Source organism: Gavia stellata, chromosome 2 (genome assembly GCF_030936135.1).
Source record: "Gavia stellata isolate bGavSte3 chromosome 2, bGavSte3.hap2, whole genome shotgun sequence".
NCBI lineage: Eukaryota > Metazoa > Chordata > Aves > Gaviiformes > Gaviidae > Gavia > Gavia stellata.
Genome location: NC_082595.1, coordinates 33,764,220 through 33,783,685, shown reverse-complemented (window position 1 = coordinate 33,783,685; position 19,466 = coordinate 33,764,220).

Below are 19,466 nucleotides of genomic sequence, written 5' to 3'. Positions count from 1 at the left end.
GTCCTTTTGGAAGTACAAAAGCTGTTCATGCATCTCTTTCCCTGAGCCAGCATATACAATGCTTCTTAATAAAGCATTTTTTGATACAAGTTCTTTACGTAAAGCCTCTCTTACAAGACAGAAATACACAAAAATTGCATTTATTGTATTAATGAAGAAAGGGTTATTAAAGGCTACTATTATTACTTTTTTTTCAAAAACAGAATTTAATTAAACAAGAACCAGGAGTTTTAAAAAGGAGATTGCTCTAAATTATAAGCAAGCAGGAAAGACACATTTGACTCCCTGGGACAGGTGAAAACTTCTATTAAATGAAATATTAAGAGAAAAAATATCTGATTTATCCTCTCTCATCAATATAATTATACTGATGAGCTCTCTTAGGCTCCAGGCTACACACTACTAACAGCTGTATATAAGTTACAGATGTCTACAGAATGACTCGAGGGCAACAGGTCACCATTATTATTGCCTGCTGATGTCATATGCTCCATAAACTTTACCAACAGCACAAAGACCTCGAACTATGAGCTCAGGCTTTCCAACATAAGGAGGTTTGTCTTAATTGTCAAACCGCTGCACTGGCTGGTACACTCCCACTCGCAACGGGAGATCACGTCCAACAAAGACGTCCACACGGCTCGTAACAGAACTGAATGAAAATAGGACAAAGAAGCGACCGTAAAAACACGTGTACACAGTTTTCTGTGGATAAATGAAGAAACTGAATCCCACTTCCCCAGACCCTCTATAAAACAAAGCTTCTGGAGAGCTTTTCCTCTGGTCTCACACCTGCTTTGTCCATTTGAATTTTTGAGAGAACAACTGTGGACCCCAGGAACAAGGAAGTGAGAAAGGACAGGGAGAAGGTGTTTTTCATTTTATGCTTTAAAACAAATGAGTTTGTCAATCCCACCACAGCAGGTAAGAGGTTAAAGAAGAAACGTCCTTAATCTGAAGGGGGAGGTCAAACACAAGCCCAGCTCAGCCTTCTCTTCTTTAGAGGTATGTTAGGATGTGATAAAACATAACGAATCATTAACTTGCTAGCACTGCATGTTTACACCTATTTGAAAAAAAAAAAAAAAAACAAAGAAAAGTTGTGAGCCAAGAGTAACTGCCCAATGAAAACAACTGGCCAGAAGGAATGCTCTTAAACACGCACAATTTCAGACTGCCCATATGCCATTCTTTTGTTTACCACAGATTCCAACCTCTTAACCTCAATTAAACCCTAAAAGCTCCAGCAAATGCACTGCAGATGAATTAATAAAAGCTGAAGTCAATCATCAGCTTCTGGGACACCCTACAGGTTGTTTGGTTTTGGTGGTTTGTTTTGGTTTTGTTTTGTTTTTAAATACATCACTTCATGTTTGAGCTCCTGGAAAAGTGCATTCTGAGATGTAATTGTTTGGTCAAAGGCCCTGCAGTCTATCAATGAAACAGTCAAAGGCACTATTTATTTGTATGCTTCCGGTATCAGTCAGGAGGCTTATTAGTGCCCAGAGTGATGGCACAGCTTATTTAGCACACTGTTTATTTTACCTAAACACACGTGCAGCGGAGCTTTGGAAAACATGCCTGTAATGAATTTCAAGACTCCTCTGATTAAACAGCCCAAACATGGCCATAAAAACTCATTAAGAAAAACCCTAATCCTCCCCTCCTCTCTCCATTGTCCCTCGAGCTGCCTCCCAGCACTGAAGCAGAACCTCAGCATTTGCTCGGTAAATGCGGGAATGGCTGAGAGGGATGAGAGCAGCGGAGCCCTCCAAGGGAGGAAGAGGATGAGGAGGAAGGAGACTGTTCGCTTCTGATATCAGCAGGACAGCTAGCTGAACCACCTCACATAGCCCACATACACAACAGCACAAGGATGACTTACCACCGCTGAATTTGGGGCCACGCCACGGCCAGTCTGTCTGGAAGCAGGTCTCATCCAAACAGCATGTGGGTTCAAGTAGCCTTATAAGCACTGCTGTATTTTACACATCAGTCTACGGGACCACTGCGAATTGGGTCCTAATCCTGATTTCAGCCTCTAGGTACTGCCACAACCACATCTCAAGGGGATAAAGAAAATAGATGAATGAGCCATCACCTACCAACTCAAAGCAGCAAAACAGAACAAAGTCCTCCTCTATCGAGGAAAAAACCACAGGTAATTCTGTGCTTCTTTCAAAAACACCTGGAAACCTGCTTTGTAAGGCTTATTACAGTAAAACATCCTGGGAAAGCTGGTTTTGCTACAGCTGACAGACACCAAACATTGAGCATCTTCCTGATGAAACTTTACCGGAGTGGCCCTACAGAGTCCCATCAAAAACTGTCCAGAAATGATAAGACTCTTCTTAATGTCTTAGGCTCCTAAGACAACTAGACTCTTAGGCTGCAGTTTCACAATCAGCTTAAGCAGCTTTTAATCTAGGCAGCCCTGCAGCAAGACAGACAGACAACCACCTGGAAACAAACCTGCCTTTAGCAGCAACCCACACATGGGCTGCCTCATACTGATGAAACACGACCTTAAAACTGAGGAACCCCCCCCACCTACCAGGTGTTTTGTCCCCTCAGAGGCATACTGTAGAGCACCAGTACTATCTGCAAAACAGAGTAATAAAGAACCTGAGCGAGTAAAAGAGGTAATGATGGCATATATTAGCCTTACTCAGCAACTTTAAAACCCTACCCACCTCCTTTGACTACCCCCAAGATGATGAAAATTTCTCTGGAAAGATGCATCAGGAGGGGGGGAAAAAGTTGCTTGTCAGGGTAGAAAACAAGACTGAAGGTAGATGGCTTTATGTCATGGCTGCAGCAGGTGTGAAAAAACACCACCTGCAACCAACAGCCAGGACAACTAGGTCATGCCCTGCAGTTAATTCCCAGAAGTACATTGACTTGTCAAACACACCTGCCTCGGCATCACACCAGGACTAGCATGACCCATCCAAAGACAAGGATGCCACAAGGAAGTAAGGTACTGAATTGGTGTCCACACGCTGCTTTTAAGGTAGAATACACACCTGCCTTCAAACACTGAGCACTACTTAGTAGGAAGCGTCTACGCAAAGCCATTGAACAAGGAATACGAAGACACCTCCCAGTCGCTCGGGTGCTCTGAAGGACTGGATCCCAGAACCGATGCAGCCCGGGCACAGGACACGTGCAACACGGGCAGCAAAGACGACTGGCTTTCAGTCCACAGATGTGGGAGATTCAACCTCAGCAGGCCTTCTGCATCTGCTAGCAACACCTGTTCGATCCAAGTGCAGTCCTCTCACAGGGATGGGATGTGGGCCTGACTCCAGCCTTCCCTTTGGGATCTTCAAAAGGTATAATGGGAGATGCCTCCAAAATCTCCAGGGCTGTGGAGCCCTAGCAGACCTAGTCATCACCATGCACCTTTTGGGACAGATGGGGAAATTGCCAAGCATTGGTCTTAGATGCCAACCAACATCCTTTTTCTTTTCTTCCTGTACAAGCAGCACTCCCTGGTGACACCAAGCTTTAACAACAGAGAAGAAAATGCTTTCTTATTAGTCTTCATCGCAGGATTAGACACAGCTCTTAGTTAACCATCACTGCCCACACTCCACCTTCATGCTGCGAAGTTTTCCTGCCTCAAGTCAACAGCACGAGCGAGTGCTAGAACATGAAACGTGCTCTTGAGTTCGAAACTCTTCTGCTCTGCACCCACAACGTGGCCGGTGTGCTCAGGAAGAATGGCTCTGCGAAAATTCCCGAGGACACCCATTTCTAACCTGGGACCACACTGCTATGCTACTCTCTCTGTAGGCTGCCCTAGTCTTTATGCTCAAAGATGGGGGACAACTCTCCTACGCAGGGACGATGCAGCATTCTCTGGTAGCCAACTGAAAGTAACACACATTTCTGGGCACACATCAGACCTGACTGCTGCAAACTAGTCCTCAAGGAGAGGAAAAAAGCTTAGCCGAGGACAGAGCACCAAAGGAGGTGCTCCTGCAGCACATGGAAGTGCAAGGGCAGGGCAGTGGTGGCAGGACCATGCAGGGTGGCTGCCATGCTTCCATCCAGTTCTCCCATGGGATGAAAAAAGCTCCTCAGCAGTTTGCTCCCTGTGAGGACAGCCCAGCATGAATCATCTGGGCTTATATTTTTTCCTTGCAACCAAAACTGGATTCAGGAGCCTTTTGAGAGAAACAGGCAATGAGTATTAAAGGCTCCAGGCAAAAAGGGATGAATTAGGATCTCACAGGGACTATGTTTTTCCATCACTTTCAAGTGATGGAAAGTGCCTTTGAATTTTTGTACACAAAAACATGCAGCCTTTTAAAATACATTATTTTATTAGATGCATATGCAAAACTTAGCAATGTACATGCTTTAAACAACACCCGAACAGTAGAGTCTGCAGCTACAGCATGCAATTCCTTTCCAGCATGCCTTTTTCTTGGGGGGACAAACATTCTCCTGCCAACACGGGACAAGCAATGGATCAACTTATCCTGACTTTTCATTGATTGGTAAAAGTAGTAGCACGTACCCTATCACATCTGACTACCAACATGAAGTTTCTCGTCATAATGGATTTGTTTACTTCTGCATAATCTATTAATGGACTTGTTTATTGATTACCAATCACTACTAGGGCTTCCTCATACTTCATAAATCAAGCACATTAATTAAAGTTTATGAGTAAGCAGCAACTGAAGCTATCGATTGGCCTAGGTAAAAGCAGAAGCATAAGAAAGAACCAGCAAAATATGGGACAAGGCATGAGGCAGCCTCAGTGTCCATTACACCTCACATAAAGCAGCTGCAAAGGAAGCCTGCTCAGAAGTGCAAAGCTCTGTTTTCTCAGCTGCATGACCAAGACAGCATCACAAGAGATCTTGCAAAGATTAAAGGAAGTGAATTGCTTGAACAGCCATTCAGCAACAGCAAGCTTGCCTCCATGCAAACACATGGACGCATCCCTTTAGAGATGGACCCTTACAGAAAGCTTATTCATGGGCACACATATGCAGAGCCGGGAGTGCAGTAAAGAAAATGCCAGTCTGGTATCTGAATGTGAAGGACAGCAACAGAAGGTGTTTCAGTATGGCGCTCCAGCACTCGCCCTGCGCACTTCTGCCAAGTAGTGCAATCTTTACTGAAGACTGTTCATCTTCTGTATCTAAGGGAAACAGGAGAGGCAAAGTACAGATGGAGAGCTGCAGCAAGGTCTTTAAAATAAGGGAGAATGAGGCTTCCTTCCTGGCCACTGTAACTGTCAGGAAGCTTAGGAAGTGCAGGGAAAGCCGCAGCAAGAACTGGTGTCTCTACTAGCAACTCAGGAGAGAAGCATCTTTCTATATCGTGCAAACTGCAGATGCATGAGGTCTCATGACCCAAAAACCTATCGGTTAATTCTCCAACTGGAAATGTATTTTTTTTTTCAAGTCTACCCAGGCTATAAACAGGATTTCTCCCAAGCAGATCTATTATACTCTTGCCTTAAGCACAACAGCTGAGAGACACTCTTCTACAAGACTGTCTTTGCAGAAATTGTTCCATTGTGATGGTATTTTTTGTATTTGACCTGGGCTGGACTGAATTGGAACAGATCACCAAGCCTTCTGAAATATTTTGCTGAGCTGACAAAAAAGTGTGAATAAACTCTTCCTTCATTTTCTATTCTCACCAAGCTCTTGTAACAGTTGTAGAAGTAAGCAGATTATGAAATCTTTATTAAAAAAAGTGTCATTGTAACTTCACAGGCAATACCTGGAGTTGCAGGACAAGTAAGAACAATATATTTACCAATATATCATGTAAAGAAGTCTTCTGAGCAGGAATAGCTTTGCTACCAGTAATAACCAGGTAAAAAAAAAAATTGGCTTACTTCCCCAGAGGAAGGAGAAAGTCCACTGCTGATCTCATGGCATTTGAATCACCGTCTAAATATTCAGACCAACTAGCCAGCTTCTGTATCAGCTGGCTTCTAACTGTCTCTCCCTAAAGTGTACAGATAGTCTTGAACATATTCAGAGCAGAGAGGAATATTGATTTATGTAAAGTGGATGGACTTCCAGAACAAACAGATAAAACTCCACCTGGAACAGTGCTTGCCTCTATTACAAGTGTGAAAACACCAATCTGCCAATACCTTGATGAAATTATCAAAAACAGCAGGATCTTTATGATTAGATGCAGCTTCAGAGACTGCACACTGTACTGCCTGACATCAACTTCGGCAAAGCAGTGGGGAAAATGGGATGACATGGCCCAGAAAAGAAACAGAACAAAAAAGGAGCTTTACAGAGAGTGCTGCATTTTTGAGGTGATGCCGAATTTTGCAAAAAGAGGAAATAGAGCAAAAAAAGAAAAAGCAATCATAAGAAATGGTTTAACAAGAAGCAAATTATTTTCTCCTGGGATTCTCTAAGGAGTAGCTTCTCCTTGTCAGAGGACTTTTGAGCTAAGACCACCATTTGTCCATGCTTGGTTACTAACCACACACTAAGAATCAAGATACCACTGCTAAATGCCACCAAGATAATCAAGGACCACAGGGCTTTCTGCAAGAAAAAGTGTAACCCTGGAGCACAGTAAGCATGCAAGTAATTTACATTGTCTTGCATTGGATGAACAGTAGGGCAACAACTTTACTACACAAGCTAACTGATACAGAGTTAACCACTGCATTCATGTACTTTTTACCTGCAGTGTTGGAAACAGAAAAAAGTGCTGTAGCTTTAAAGCACTATCAGCTTTGCTTTTTTTTTAAAAAAAAAAAACCCAAAACAAACCCAAACCAAACGAAATTATGTGGCCCTTACCTGCTGTCAAAAAACTTCCTCCATCAAAAAAGACTTAAATCAGAAAAACACACATAAATACAACTTTTTTTGTTTGTTCTAGGATTTTTTGTTTCAGGAAAAAAGGTAACACAAATTTATTAGTCACTGGTGTTTATACTAGTTTATCACGTTCATATAAAAATGTAGTTAACAACAACAAAAATCCCTAGAGAAAAGACCTGCCCAAAGATCACAGACAGTATTTTTTGGTAAACCACTGAAAAGAATCACTACAACTCATGTTCTGCAATAGCATTTTGTAGACATATTTTTGCTTTTACTTGTCTCACCCCTTTTTGTCCCACCCCCCCCCCCTTTTTTTCCTTAAGGTGATCTCTGCAAGAAAACATTTTTTTTCCCCCCTTTTGGATTCCATTTTCTTCTGATTTGGCATTCCTCGTCTGAAGCCAAAACAATGGTTACTACACAGACTCTCAACATTGCCAGTGCTGAACACTTTGATTAAGAGTGCACAACAATTAAATGGGAGGAATAAACAACAGAGCAAGGCCAAGGCATTCTGTTGTCATTCCAAGTTTTCCAAGAACAAAATAAAATTTAAGAAAAAAGATAAAAGATAAACAAATGAATGTGAAACTAACATCCAAGAAGTTGTTTTGTTTTTTTTCTGTTTTTAAACATTACTCCAGAGATCATCAGTGCTAGAAATACATCCTCATTATTTTCTCTGGGAAAGCGCCCTATGCTTTTGAAGTATTTATTGCCAGGACCTCGGCATCACGGCAGTTCTCTGAAGAAGGGACAAGGTTCAGACAGCACGTTAGTTTTCCTGGTGTGGTGGAAAAAAACAGATGTGCATTTTAAATGCCACCTGGGAGTTAACCTGAGAGCCTGTCACTGCGGAGCAGCAGGAGAAACACCTCTCTATGCAGAGGATGATGATTTTTCAGCACAGGAAACCCACAGCCTTTTGCTGTAAATTGGTATCAAGAAAGAATTCAAGAGCTGGAGAAACAATGATGTATGGAGACCTTTTCCTTTTTGATGCCCACCCCTTCTCCCATGCATATATACCTGCTGGGACACTCATCTCCTTCCCTGTCCTGTCCTGTGTGGGCACATAAAAGGCTGTCACTGTGGTCAGACCACCCGGACCAGCCCCGCAGGACGCCTCCATCCAGCCTCTCACTCCTGAGACTGCCTCCAAGGAGGTGGTGGGCACTGGAGGAGGTCCAGGTGCTCGGCTACCTGCCCCGCACGGCTCACCCTGCCTGAGGTGCTACAGCGCGCAGGGACCTGCACCCCTCTGGGCAGCGCTGGCCCCAAAGCCGTCCTGCACCGCCCAGCCGCGGCCATGTCACTCTCCCTCAGCACCTGCAAGACAGGTGGCAGCCAACCAAGTGCCCACTGGGAAGCATCCCAGACCTGTGCCATCCTCTGTCCCAAAGAAGCCCTTTGGGAGCTGGCCAACCGCCCTGGGGCGTGCCGGAGGTCTCTCTCCTTGCGCAGCCGGTGGTATTGCTGAGACGGGGAACAGGCCCTGGCATCACCTCACCTTCTAGCGCTGGTGAGACCCACCAGTGGCAGAGGATGACGGCGAGGGATGAAGGAGTTGCCACAACTCCAGAACTCTTCCAGAGCCCCATTCCCTCCCGTTTCCAGCCGGTGCCTGCCCACCCTCGGGGCTCCCGGGAGCCGCAGCTCCGCACTCGCAGGGACACCCACGGCCTCAGTCCTGCGCTCAACCCCACTCTGATGGCAGAATTCCCTGACGACGTAGTGAAACTAGAAATCGCTACGGCACTCCAGCCGAAATTCAGCCCTCTCTTCACCGACAAAGTTGTGAACCTATTTCGCAGCCACTGACGCGCCAACAGACGCACACGAACGAAACCCTCCCGCAGCTCCGCGGGCGGCAGACGCCTTTCCGCGGGCCTTCGCGTCCGCGGCGGGAAGGGCTCGTTCCTCACCCTGCCCGGGCGGCGGGCGCAGCCGGGCGCTTCGCGGGTCTCCGTTCAAAGCGCCGCCTGCAGCCGCACCGTCCCCAGGGGCTCCCGAGGGGACCGCTCCCCCCAGCCGGCCGGGGCCGGGGCCGGGGCCGGCGGGGACAGGTGCTGTTCCCGCCCCGCGCCCGCCCCGCACTCGGGACCCGGCACCCGTCCTTTGTCCTCCGGCAACTCACCGGGGCCGGGGCCGCGCCCGCCCCCCCGCTGCCAGAGGAGCCCCGGAGGGACGCGGGAGCCCCGGGAGCTCCCCGCACCACTGCCCCAGCGGCCCGCTGGCAGCGCGGCACCACCCGCGCACTTACCGCGCGGTGGCCCCGGTCGCGGGGCTGCGCCGTCCTCGCCGGGGCGGCATCCAGCGCCCGCCGAGCCGAGCGAGGCAGCGTCCCGAGCGGGGCGGGCGGCGGGCGCACGCCGGTGCCCTGAAGGAGGAGCGGCGGCAGGGGCGGGGCCGGGCGGGGTGGGCTCCGCCCCCCGAGCCCGCCCTGCCCCGCCCGTCCCCGGGACTGCACGCCGGCACCCGCAGCAGGCCCCCGCGGGGTTGTCCTTCCCATCCACACGCACCGCGCCGCCGCCTCAGCGGATTGGCGGAGCAGGGCAGGGAGTGGGCGGGGCGGGCCCGCGGCGCGGCCTCGGGTTGGCGAGCGCGGCCGTCAATCCACGCCGCGGCCGGTGGGCGGGCCTGAGGGGAGCGGAGCGTGAGGGGTAGCGGGTCGGTGTGTTGTTACGGGCCGTCCCGGCCGCTGAGGGGAAAGGCGGTGTGTGTAGGGGGGATCCCAACGGAGTGCCGCGGGGGGAGCCCGCCTGTGGGCGGGTGAGGAGGGACTGCCGGCCGGGGTGGCGGGGGTTTTGTCCCCGTCCGGAGGCGGTTTTGTTCTTGGCAGGGTACTCTGTGCTCTGCACTGACAGCAATAAAGTCTGCGCAGGTGAAATTTTAATGGTCACAGAGAGGCGCGAGAGTTCGGCCTGGGTCGGCTGGGCAGTGCTGGCGGGGCGGGAAACGGTAAAAGGTGTAAAAAGATGGAGTCGAAGAGTCGGGGTCAGGTTTGGAAATACTGAGCGCCCTGCCGGGTCTGGGAGCCTGCGCGTGCAGCCAGTGTACTTGGGAAGGAGGTGCTGTGTTGCATGCATGTTCTTGCCTCCCTCCCTCTTTTATATAATAATTCGCTTTTTAATGTAGTAAATTTCCCAAAGAAGGCAGACATCGTCTCAAGTTCTGTAGTGTTGCTCTCGTTCCCTCACAAGTAGGCTGCTGCTTAATTTCCCCACATATTTTTGAGGCTGCAGCCTGCGTGTCAGCTGGGGTGGCAACAAGCTGTAAGGGGAGCAGGTGGGAAGGCTCTCGGACAGTGTTGCACTACTCTGCAGGAAAAGAGTTGGGATTTGCCCAGGAGGGAGCACAAGAGCAAGCCTGACTTGCCGGTGTGACGTGACCACCTGATAGGGTGAGGGAAGCAGGGCATCAGGTCACCTGTCCTTGCTCCCAGGTTTTTCTCCTTGCTTTAGGTTGGACACAAGACTGGATAAAATCTCAGCCTTGCCATTGTGGATGACAACTTACCTCTGCCTCTTCCCAGCTGGATTGTAATAGGCTGCTCTGTGAGCGCAGAGGACATCTCATTGCCAACCCTTTCTCCTCCCACAACGGTCTTCTGAGAGAAAATATTTGCATCTCACTCATTATCTGAGCAAATGTGTAGGCACCTCATTTCAGGAATGGTTCCAGGGCTGTGGGTCCTAGGTGAACAGAGGTGACCCCCAGTGACCAAGGTTAGGTCATTCATGGCTTGTCCTTTTCGTTAAGCCTAGGCTGATTTATACAGTTACCCTCTCAGCATGCCAGCTGTTTCTAATGCTGTTCTGAGGTGCCTAACATGTCTTTTCACGGGCAGCTGATCTGGCATGACAGCTCCCCTCTGCCCATAAAAAGATGTCTCACTGTCCTCTCGTTTTTACTCCTTCCCATCATCAGTCTTCTGTCTCCTTCACTCCCTTTGCTCGTGGCTGTAGCACCTTCTTTGTCCCAGTGCTGGAGCACTTCAGACTGCTAAGCTGGTCAAACTCACTGAAGGGACAGCAAATTCCAGCTTTTTTTGCTGGAAGAGTGGTCAGTCATGTTGGTGAATTAGACTGTCTCAGGGAATGGTCCAGCCAGTGTTGGAGTCAGCATCTTGTAGTATCATCACCTATGTCTCCTCACTTCCTTTCCAGCATGGATTGCAGGATTGAATGCAAGGGCAGGGAATCTAGTGCCCAAGTGTAGGCTCTATTGTTGAACTTGTTCTTATTTAACCTGCCTCATACCGCGCATGAAGCCTGCAGCAGAGCCAGCGCAGTGCTCTGATCACAGTAGGACTTTCTGTCATGCCCTGACAGCTAGTGGAGAACTTAAGATGTTAGCAAACAGCTCTGAACAGTTGCCGCATGCTTCTGGGTTTTGATCATTTGAAAAAGAAAATGTTACAGTTGCTTACTAACTCATAGCTTGGCTTTCTGTGACAGGGTCCTTTAGCTATCACAGGAGCAAAGGACCACGTCTAGGCTGTTGAGAAGGGGGTGTGCTTCATGGCACACCACGTTAGCCTGCTGTTCTTCTCATTCCCACCAGAGACCTTAGGGCTTTCACCTTAGGTCTGTGTTCATTCCCACAGAACCTGAGTAGGAGGGTGAGGAAAGTGTGGGTTGTGTGCAGCCAAGGCTCCCTGTCTAGCCATGGTCAGAACGGAATATAGTACAGCGTTGTCAGGTATGGTTACCTTAATTAGAAGTATAGTAATTATCCTGCATAGCTGGTCTCCTAGGATTGGCAGACCTCGTGTGTCACCCTAGAGAAAACAAGCTGCGTTTTGAGAAACATCAGAACTGCAGGAAAATGGAGATAGCGTTAGCCTGTTTGTTTTTGAAGGAGACATCAAAGTGTTGGAGACTGAAGATATCTGTGTTCCAAGGAAATACCACTGAATGTTTTCAAAGCATCAACTCCAGCTCTCCTTGCAGTGCAGATAAGCAATTTCATCCAGCTTGCTCTGGAAAGTGGAAGCTGGAGAGGGGGATTTGTGGATGGTTTCTTATAAACCAGTGTCTCGATTCAGAAAATTCAGAAAATAGAGTCCCTTTTGTAAGCCTGTGTCTCGTGCAGAGTCATGCTGAAGTCAGAGGGACCCCATGCAAAAGTAAAAGTTTGCATAAGCAGATGTCTTTGCTCATGGTCTTGTCTGCATTGCATGCAGACAAAAAGATTTCCCACTGCAAAAGGGAAAGCTGGGTTTTGCCTTCACAGTCTTGGAAAAGTATCCCTTTCCTTTTCTTACAATAATTTTAACAATGCATATAGGAGATAATTTTGTTGCTACTATTTATTATCTAGTTCACAAGCAGCACCTAAGCTTGGAGAGAAATGGGTTGTTTCTAGAGTCTAGAAACAAAAGGAGTTTTCACTAATGATCTTAGGGAGCTGAAGCTGGCTTCAAGCTGTTCAAGTCATGAGAGGATGACTCAGAAGTCAGAAATTTGAGGCATTCTCATGTCTAGCATTTAATCAACAGGCGAAGCTTGGGAGGTAAGCGGAGGAAATCAATGGCAAATCAAAGAAGAATAGGTCAGCTATTCATTAGAGAAAGGATTGATCTCGGGGATATTAACAGAAAGGAGGGCATGAAATGAATCTTAAAAAAAGTTTCAACTAGCTGTGGCTGCAGTGAGCTGACAGTCAGAGAGCCTTAAAAAAAAATTACTGTCTTGCATGAAAAGTTATTTGCAGTACTCTGCATTCTCTCTTTAAATTGGTCAGATTTAACCAGCTGCACATGTTACGGAGACCTTCCAACCATAATGCAGCTCTTGCAGGAGTAATAATTATTTGTGTATATTTGTCATTGTGTGTACAATCATCATAGGTATTACACATGAAATTGTAATACTACACATGAAATTGTAATAATCTTCTTTCTGTTAGCATACATGCTGAAGCAAAATCTTATTTTGTGATGTTTTCAGTGCATGTTAGAGCTTGATTTTGCTGGCTTTTGCCTTATTCCTAGAAAATCATTGACAGCTTCAGTGGGACTATTCATCATACTAGAGCTTTCATGATTAGCATGTTGCAAAGTCAGGTTTAATTCTGAGCTCTGGGGCAGGGATTTTCTTTTTCACCTGTAAAATATCAAATTTATCTACAATAGCATGCAAACAATAAAAAATACTTACGAAGTCGCAGGGTGGCTTATATGCTAATAACAGTATTCGTTACATTGTTAGTAATAATTAGTCATTATTATACCAAAAGCTGTGTACAAGGTGTAGATATAATTGGTGAGGTTTGAGACACCAGTTTACATTAGATAAAAATCAGATGCTTGTTGTGATGATCATCAACCACATTGCGCTGCAAGTGAGGCCAAGGTACAGCTCTGGAGCTGTAAACTGCTGTGGGCAATTGAGGTATGGCTCTGGTGCTAGGGATGTGCCATGTGACTGCGAGGACATAGGAGACATTGCATTATACCCTATTGTGTCTGGTGCCTTAATACGCGCTGCGTGTTGCATCTTTCATCCCAGAGGATTGTGATGTGCTTCCTCAGTAAGTTTTTTCATTTGCCATTGAAACAGAGACACCTTCAGGTAGTAAGGGAGCAGCTGCTTAACATTGCTCCATCAACAGCCTTTGGAAAACATGTGGGGAATCTGGGTAGGGAGAATGGATTCATAAATCAAATTTGGCCCTAGAGCACAGAGGCTGTAACTCTTACCCTTGGCACAGTCTCTGTGGGACTGGCGTTTACTAAAATGGTCATAAGCTTCATTTTACTTCTAAAGTGAAACAGACAAATGGAGTCTTTCAGTAACACTAAATCATTTAACATCATTATAGGCTCATGATTTTATTCTAACTCTGACCAAATTCCCAGGGCCCTTGGTTTCAAGATTTCCTAACCCACGCTCTAATCAAGCCCAAACCTGTATTCATTACACAGCCTCCTGAGATCCCAGCTAGTGGTGGCATGGCCGCTGGCCATGAGGAGTTCAAATCGCATTGTCTCTGATAGAACCCATTTGCCATATATTTGCCTGTACAGGTGCTCTGGCAAGTTGGTATCTGTAGCTAAATACACACAAAGTGTATACGCTGCTGGTATGAGTCCCTTTCTGAGGTCTCAGTAATGCCACTTCCATGTACTTCATCAAATAAAACATAATAGATCTAGAACAGCTCTTCCCTGATGTGGTTTGTTGTGTTTAATACTATAATGACATAGGAGTTGTCTACTTACTTAGCCATATGCTGCAGTTTGAACTGTGAAATTTTGGTGACTTTCAGACGACTTTGAAACAATGCCAGAGCTGTTAAATCCCTGCCCAGGGTTTCTCAGTGCTTATCATGTCTGTGCTAGGCTTCGATCACAATGCTAAAATAATTATATGTCCTCTGCATGGCAAACATATACACGCGTTGTCATTCACTGCTTAATAAAAAATTCTTTCAGGCTGTCTGTTCCGTGCAAGTTTTCCTCTCTCAGCCCCTAAGGACAACAGCGAACCTGCCAAAGCCATACCTCCCAAAGGAGTAAATGGCCTCTGCCATCTCTGAAGATGGGTTTCACAAGGGATTTTCTCTTGATTTTACTTTCTTTCAGGTGTATATTTTTGCTCTGATTAGAATTACTTTTTTTAATATTGTTTTCCTGTTTTTTTTTCCTTTTTCTCTCTAGCTTACTCAAATATTTTTAATCCAAAAGGAAGAATAACAACAGTAGATGACGGGGAAGGGTAGGTTTTGGTTGCAAGAACTAATCAACTTTTGAAATATTTGGAACGCTATTCCCTGGTTAAGCTTTTTTTTTTATAGCAAATGCCGATTTTATTTTTCCTCTGAATTTCAGTGTTCTTCCCTCGATCAAATAATGGCAGTGTCTGCAATTACAAAGCTTCAGAGTATTATTAAAGAAGCAGTACAGAGTATTATTAAAGAAGCAGTAGAATTAGGAAAGATTCTTCTGCAAAATCACTGATTTTTTTCATGCCAAAAGCATTGCCCTTTCCTGTTTTCTGAAAATGCTGTATGTGTTCCCTCTGATCCACCTCCCAGCAAATTGGGATGTGGAAGAAATGTAATTGTGGCTGCTGGGGTCCTGCCTGCAGCCTCCTGCCTGGGGAGTGCCTTGCACCTTCACACAAAAGAGAGCTGGTGTTTCTGGTGGGGGAATGGGGAGGGGGTCTGGAGTGCAAGGGGAGGGAAACGTGCCTGGGAGCAGCTCCACAAGCGCCAAAATCCTACGTGCAGGAAACAATTGGCTGAACAGAGGCCACCGCTTGCAAATGCCCCAGCCCTTTCTCTACCTCCTGCTACGAGGCAGCGTTGCAGATTCCCCCGCTTCCGGAAATCTTGCGCCTAGATGGAAAAAGTGGGTAGAAAGCCAAAAATGAGGATACAATGCTGCAAGTTTCAGGGAAGAGAATAAAGATCCTTATGTGCTGTGTCATCGTGCTTCTTAAATAAGAAATGGGGTATTAAAGGGGAAGAAAAGGCCACATTTAGGCTGAACGCTTCCATGAAGTAATGGCACTAAGGTGATTTGAATTACCCCCAGGATGAATTTAGCCTAATGTGTAAAATCTATTTCTACCATTATCACTGCTAACCTAAGCCTATTCACAGATAATTATAGTCAAGTGCTTACCCTGCTCTTGCTTGTCTGTTTTTCCCTCCTGCCCATTTAGTAAATGCATGAGTTAGTTATGTGTTAACACTGGATGCTGTGTCCAAGCAGCAAGGGCTTTGAAACTAGGCAGCAGGAGTGGAATATAATATGGCAGCAAAGAACCAGTGAAATCTGTAAACAAAGGGTTGTAAAAATGATAATTAGAAGTCAGCTAATCTTTTGGTCTAGCAAATTAAGATCTTAGAGTGAAATAATTTGAATTTACAACAACGTCAATGCAAATGGAGGTCAAATGTAGTAGCTTTGGCTAAAGCACATTTCTAATTTTTGCATTGCTTGGGGCAAAACAGTTCCAAACATGAAGAAAAGGCATTGCCTGTACCTGACTTAAAAAGCTATTTGAAATTCACAAAAAGTTCTCTTCTGCTGTACTGTGTGCATCTCCCGCACAGCTAAATGCCATAAATATTATTCTTCTCTCCACCGTGTTTTGGATAAAATTACTAAGGTATGTAGGTCCCGTCCGCTTCCTTCCTCATCACATCACCTGGGCCCTGAGCAAGGGGTTCGGATGAATTCCCAGCTCCTGCGCAAAGCTGAGAGAGATCACTGGGAAGAGTGCTCTGATACCTGCACGTACAGGAAATGATGTTAGGAAAAGTGCCTGAAATACGGGGTTTATTCCACCCAGACAGCATGATTTGAAGTAAATGAATAGAAGAGGCAACTAGGCCTCCCCTCATTGCTGGCAAATGCTTTCTGAGCGGCTGGGTGGGTGGAGTTAGGCTTTGCTCTCACCTCTGAAAATGGGGGTCAGGGCTAAAGGTGCTCCACAAGCTCCACACAGCCCTGCTCTGACATACAGATAGGGCTCTGCCCCTACCCATCACAAGTAGCACCGCTCTGGTCAGAGGCTCAGTTGCCTGTAATAATAGCTCCTGCCTATTTGTCTTTTTGCCTTGGCTCTGGAGGGGATGGTGGGTCTTTTAGTGCCTGAACAAAACAATTTACTTGGAATTGAATGTTTCAACCTGTCATTCTCCAGGAAGAAAGCATGACTTTTTCCTGAAAAAAATCAGAGCTGATTTGAAAGCTTGTATCAAGAAATATAATCACATTTCTCCAAACTGCAATAGTTTTAGAGGCTGCCTAGAGGTGTTAAAATGTCTGCTGTAACTCTCCTCATTAAAGTATTTCTGAATTGAAAGCTATTTCATCACATTATAAACATTTCCTCAAGTTATAAAAACAACTGAAGTATCTTATAAGTATAAAAAGTCTTGAGCACTGAAAACCCCTTGTAAATAAAGAATGTGGCTGTGAAATATAATCCTTGGTGGGATTGGTTTCTGTCCGTTAGAAAGGACATTACTTTGAGACAGGCAAAGACAAAGTAAAAGTTAGAGATGAAGGGTGGGAAGTGGAGAAAAGCCTGAAGTAATAAAAAATCTACACACAGGGTTTACTAATCTGCAATGACTGCAAGCTGTCTCGCTGTCTTCAGTTCTGAATAAATCATGCTACCTATACCAAGGTTATCTCCTTTTGTCATCATACATCAAGTAAAGATGAGAAACACAAGTCAGCCTGGTTCACTTAAAGTTGCTTTCAAAATGTATTTAAAAACTTTAAAAGGTAAGAAGTGTTCTCTAATTCTTTGTATATATCAATTATGTCCCATAAAAACTGCTACTGCTATTGATTATTTTTAATCTTCTAGTTCAAAGTTGAGGGTTGAGTTTTGGGGAAGATGTCCACAGCCTCTTCGAAATGATCTGATAAAGAACTGAGTCCTACTATGTAAAAATAGCTGGTTCCTTCCACTAAAATGACAGAGGAAATACTCATCTCATAGCAGTGAAAGCAATATTTAGAGTTATCCCTTGCCATCTCCAGTGGTAAAGCTGAGCTCCATCAGAGGGAAGCTCTGCTAGCGTGGAAGAGAGTTCCTTGGCGGGGGGGAGTGTCTCATTCTCAGGGGGTGCAGTGGGCTCTGGACACTGCCCCAGACATAGCACTTGGTCCGGTAGATAAGAGCAAGTAAGCAAGATGCTGGAAGAGGTAATTTCAGCAAAGGTCACAGGACGTGCAACCAGGCGTCTTAGGCTGCAGGCTCTCCCTTTTCAGGCCATTGAGAAGTAAGATACATAGCACATTATAATGCCCACCCTATATTTTCTTCAGTTGTTTGGCTTGCTTTTAGATGACGAATACTTTTTTTTATCAGTTTTTGTGCTGAAAGAATTAAAAGTAGAAATAGGTATTGATTTCCAATTACCATGCATATGCCAGTTGTGTGCATCTGTGCTCATTAGGTTTTTGATTTACTGTATTGTGACTGTACAGGGGTAAAAATGAGTAGGGTAAGTACTTCTAAGTAAATAGACGTACCTTTGTCACCCCCCTCCATCATATGTCAGGTGTAGAAAGCCAGTCTAGAGTCCCTGCACTAACAGGTATAAAGTACTTTCAGATACCTACACTATTTTTGCTGTCTAGCTATTTAGCTCTTCCCCCTGCAAGCTCACCTCTCTGAAACAGAAAATAGTATTCCCAAAATAATTTGGACTTGATCACCTCATTTTACTTCATGCATAAATACCTATGTGCATGCATCCAGGCATGTCCTACATCTCAAAGGAGGACGGGAGCATCACAACACGAATGTACTGGGGATGCCTGTGGCAAAGACTGCTCTTCCGTGTTGCCCACACATGACCTGAAAGCAGGGATGTCATGACCTGCTGAGGAGGCAGACAGATAGCATGGCTCACTGCTGACCGTGTCGCTGCCATGTGGTCTAAGCATTGCTCCTGGGTGGCAAGGGGGCAAATTCCTGCTATCTGTGTTTAAGGCACCTAATTTATGGTATGGTTTCAGGTTACAGATAAGCTGGTCCAGCCAAAAGGAATGCTCTGCTCCTCTTCCTCTCTCTGCCATACGCTTCTTCTGCTTCTTCAGTGTGCAGCCTAGTGATCATACAGCTGCAGGGTGAATCGATCCAGTTAGCCAACCCCAGAAGACTAATCTTGTGGAAATAGTTAACTGTTTTTATCACCCTGAGCCAGCCGAATTTAAGCACCTTGCTCCCATAGGCTATGGGAGGGATGGCAGGGACACTGCAGTTGGAGACACCGCAGCGGCAAACCACCTTTTCAGCAGAAACCCACTGTTGTAATTAGATTTACTAAAACATCAAGTAGCACCTAACCCGCAGAAAGAAAAGGCTTAAATCTCTGGGCAATTGCATGCTTGCTAGATCTGATGTGAAGCAGGAGAGTGGGAGTGGATAGCCAGGGTAGCTGCAGCTGGGAAGTTAGTCCGTGTTCCTAACAGAGGCCACAGAGATGCTACTTAGGAGACAGGATTTTCAAAATTTTCGTACCATGCCTCTTCTCTTCTGGAAGAGTTTTGGGGCTCCATATATATCCAGCTTTCCCAGAGTACATTCTCTTTCCCCCTCCCCTGGATGGGGCACGTCAGCCAGTACGAGAAGAAAACCAAAACCCCTACCTCTGAAGGCTCTCTCCCTTCTGTGACTATACAGGTTGCCTCAACTAAAATTAGACAGCATAAATAGCTCTCGATAGTCCAGGTCTGCATTACTATGTACACACCTGACTTCAATGATTTGAATGAATTTGGGCATGTAAATAAGACCTCAGTGTTTGTAGATCTGGACCTGAAGTATTCGGTCTGCACTGCTAACAAGGAAAATCTGGAGTTTCTTGGTTAATTGTAGGTGGGATGAGAGAGACGTTTGGATATGAAACCCTTGCCATGACATCTTCAAGTTCATAACAGGAATACAGAGGACAAAAAGAAGTTTGTCTGAGTCCAAGCAAGTATGCTAAGCCACATGTACATTTGGATAAGACTTGGGGCTGTAGATAGCACTTGCAGTTGATTGCAAGGACTAAGGTTAGGGGTCTCACTATTGAGTCTGCATACTTGGATTTACAGAATTCCCCCTGCATGGGGCACAAGTCTTCATTAGGACATGTAGATCCCTTACT